The sequence below is a fragment of the Belonocnema kinseyi genome, chromosome 8 (genome assembly GCF_010883055.1).
Source record: "Belonocnema kinseyi isolate 2016_QV_RU_SX_M_011 chromosome 8, B_treatae_v1, whole genome shotgun sequence".
Classification (NCBI taxonomy): domain Eukaryota; kingdom Metazoa; phylum Arthropoda; class Insecta; order Hymenoptera; family Cynipidae; genus Belonocnema; species Belonocnema kinseyi.
In genome coordinates, this window is record NC_046664.1 from 75559050 (window position 1) to 75563454 (window position 4405).

Genomic DNA, 4405 nt, shown 5'->3' on the forward strand with positions numbered 1-4405 from the left:
ATTTAAAAAGATTCGAAATCATTTAAAATTTGAAAATAGATTCGGAAATAAAATTTTTAAGTCTTTTCGAAGATTTTTAAAGGTTTTAATGTGATAAAAATTGTTGAGATTCCAGGGAACATTTAAATGATTTTTTATTTTGACAGAATCATTTTAAGAAAATATTTCAAATAGTTTTTCTAGATTTTTTGTTTTTGTTTTGACTGAAAAATTTTGTTTTGGTTGAGAATACAATAGTGATGTTAAAACAGACATTTTTGAAAAGCTATAAAAACGATTTTAAATTTGAAAAGAGTTTTTTTAAGGTTTTGAAAGTTTTAAAGTTTGAAAAATTAATTTTGAGAAAATATTAAAAAAAATTAAACACAAAAAGATTTAAAATATTTTAAAACTTTAAAAGATTTCCGAAAATTTATCAAATATTTTAAACAATTTTCCAAGCATTAAAATTTCCTTAATAATTTTTTAAGTTTCTCTGATTTTTTCTAACGTTGTGTAAACATTTTTAAAATGAACAAATTTTTTAATTTTCTAGACACTTTTTTGACATATATTTGAAATTTTCCAAAATCTTCATGAATTTGCGCGAGAAACTTAGGAAAATTATATTCATGTAACCTTAAAGGAAAGAAGCAAAAAATAAACAGTTTTTCGAAATCTGTATTATTTATTAAAAATTATTTTTCCCTTTAAATTATAATTTTTCAATATTTTTTTTCTTGACTGAAAAATTTTTTTTTTTTTGGTTGAAAATACAATAATTATGTTGAAAATTCGTCCTTCGGTTTAGAAAGTAATTTTTTTCGTAGCAATTTAGTATTTTTATTAAAATTGCAAAATTAAAATCATTTTTGGTTGAGATTCGATTATTTGGTTGAAATTTTGTCTATCTGGATGAATTTAATATGTTTTATAATATCAATTATTATATTTTTCGTTAATCTTAATTTTTTTTTAATTTAATTTTTTTCTTCCATCGCTTCTTACTTATTTTTGAAAAATGGTAGAATTTTAATAACATAAATCATTTTTTCGGGAAAAAACTTTCTCTAAAACTGTTTAAAATTTCTAGTTTTTTGGTTTGAAGGGAAAAATAATTTTGAATACAAAATACAAATTTCGATTAACTATTTATTTCTTAGATTTATTATTTTTTTACTTTTCAACCAAAAATACGAATTTTCAACGAAAAAGGTAATGTATTTGATATTTCAATCCAATAAGATTTTAATTTTAAATAAAAGTATAAGTTAATTAATAAAAAAACGAATTTTAAAAATTAATTTTCTACAAAAAAGTATGAATTTTGAACAAAACAGTTATATAAATTCTAAATAAAAAATTTAATAATTGATATTATAAAAAGATTTAATTCTTCCAAAGAGAAAATTTTGTAACAAAGTAATTGCATCTTAACCAAAAATGATTTTCATTTTAAACCAAACAGTTATAATTTTAATAAATAAAAAAAGATTAAATTTCTACAAAAAAAAAAGAATTTTTAAATCAAACGACGAATTTTCAACACAATTATTGTATTTTAAACCGAAAAGTATAATTTTAACGGAGAAATAATTTTTAATATAATATAAAAATTTATAATTTTCCCAAGTTTCTCAAAAAATTTAAACAGATTTTGGAAGATTTCAGATGTGTCAAAAAATTATCTAGATAGTTTTTAAGAAAATTTGTTTATTTTACAAATGTTTACAAAATTTTTTTAAAATCTTCAAATTTGAAATATTTTTCAAATTTTTTAAAAACCTAAATATTTTTTTCAATTATTTGAATTTTTTCTAAATGTTTGGGATTCCTTTTTGACAATTTTGAAAATATTTTGAAATGCATCGAAAAACTATTTAAATATTTTATTAAAATAAATTTGTTTAAAATTTTAATTATTTAAAATATTCCCGGAAATCTTAATAAAATTTTTATATATTCTTGAAGCCTTTAAAAATTCTTAAAAGTCCTTTCAAGTTTAAAATTATTTTTATATCTTTTCAAAACTTTCTACTGTTTTTACAAAATTGTTGTATTTTCAACTAAAACAAGATATGTCAGACAAGAAAAAAAAATTTTCCCGAGACTTATTCGAATATTTTCTAACATTTTGTAATCTGAAAAACTTGAAGAAAAAAAAATGATTCATAATCTTTAACGTTATTTTCCGTAATTTTTATAAAATTATTTGAAATATTTTCTGAAAATTAACTATCAAAATAAAAAATCAATTAAAATGTTCAAGGCAATCTTAAACCTTTCAAAATCCTCAAAAAGGCTTAAAAAATGTTAACTCAGAATTTATTTTCTAATTTTAAATTATTTAGAATCTTTTCCAAATTTCTAAAACTTCGAAATATCTTTTAAAATAATTCAAATTATTCCTAACTTCTTTAATTTCTGCACAAATTAAATAGAAATGCCGTAAAATAAAAGCCTAAATAATAATTAACTTATTAAACATTTTTGTCTATAATTTATTTTTTCTCATCTATTTGAAAGTATGAAAAAGTTTACAAATTATAGTGTGCAGAAAAATGTCAAGAATATAATTATTTCCAAACATTAAGACAATTTTCAATTAAAATGTTATCTTTTATTAATAAAAAATTTTTCCCTTCATTTAGAAACTCAATATCTCGGGAATAAATTTTTATATTTTATTTAAAATAAAGATTAAATTTATTATCGAAATCAGTGTCACTTCGAGAGATTATCAGCTGACACATCTATTTACTCAAAAATGAGTAACTGTTTCTGATAAAATTCTTTGGGTTTAAATCAGCAAAGACGCCATTTCGGAAATTTTTTTAACCAATTAGGACAAAAAGTTTAAACAAATACCTTTATTTGAATATTATTTATTTATTTTAAAAACTAGAAACACTACAATATTATAAGAAATGTTTCCCCCAAAAAAAATCCATTATTGATTCAAATTAATCTATTTTTTTTAATTGTTTAGAAATGATAACAAGAAAATATTCAATTACAAAAATTATTGGTGGGATAATTATTTTTTTGTAATTTTTAAACTTTTTGCATAAAAAATATTTTTTATCGGAAGCCTGACTTATGTCACAACTACCTTAAAAAAATGTCTGCTTTGTTTATTGTGCAGATTTTCTAATTTTGTTAAATAATTTATCATTTTTAGTTATTTATTTCTTGAACTTTGAATTGTTATGAATGGGAGTGTTACAGAGTCATCTCGACATCTAAAAAATGTCCAGCACAACTCCACTCTATACTCTGGCCTTGAATTAAAAACTAACAGAGGATCAAGTGTCTAACGAAACAATCACTTCCACTTGTTAATTAATTGAAAAACTCGTGAGGAAAAAATTAGTTCATTGCCTCAAGGAATTTCGTGCTTTATTTTTTATTAAAAATGTTATTCCGATTTAGGATTTAATAGGTGACTTGAATTTTTTTTGTAGCAAAAATTTTAATTTTATGTTCAATTGCTATTAAGTAATTCAATAAAAAATATAATAGGAAATTATTTTTCGTGAACCAAAAATATAAAATTGTTGAAATTGTTTGAAAATTATTATAAAATAAAAAATTTGAATGACTTTGAAATCAAAACTGGCATCTATGGTATCGCAATGGGCTAAAAAAATTTATTTTTAACATTTTAAAAATTTTTAACTTGAAAATATAAATTCTAAAGAAAAAAAAAGTTATATTTGATAGTTTAAACAACAAAAATTTAATTTAAAATCAAAAACATTAAGATTGAACACAAATTTTCTACAAAATAGTTAAATTTTCAAACATAAAGATGAAATTTTAAAACAAAAGATAAATTTTCTGCCATAAAAAGTGAATTCTCAACAAATGCGTAAATTTTTAACGAAATAGTGATTTTTTTTTTAAGTAAGTAAATTTTTAGTTAAATAATTAAATTTTCATGCATGAAGATTAATTTTATACCGAAAAGACAAAGTTTCAACAAATCGGACACATTTTCAACGAAATAGTTGATTTTTTTATCAGTAAGATTAATTTTCTTTAAAAAAATATGAATTTTCAACCAAAAGCATCAATTTTTCACCAAATATTTAATTTTTCATCCAAAAATATTAATTTTCTACCAAAAAGACAAATTTATAATAAATCACATAATTTTTAACCAAATAATTAAAACAATGGATGTGATTTGGGTCCAAATTTTATTTGATTAATTTTAAGTTTATATTTTTCGTTTCTAAACACTTTTGACTAAATAATTGAGTTTTTAACTAAAAAAGATCAATTCTGAACAAAAAATGAAGTTAAATTAGCATCCAAGGGAATTAATTTTTACTTTAAAAAAAAAACGAATTTTCTAGAAAACAGAACATTTTTATAAAAAATAGTTTAATTTTCTACAACGCAGTTGCATTTTCTACTCTAG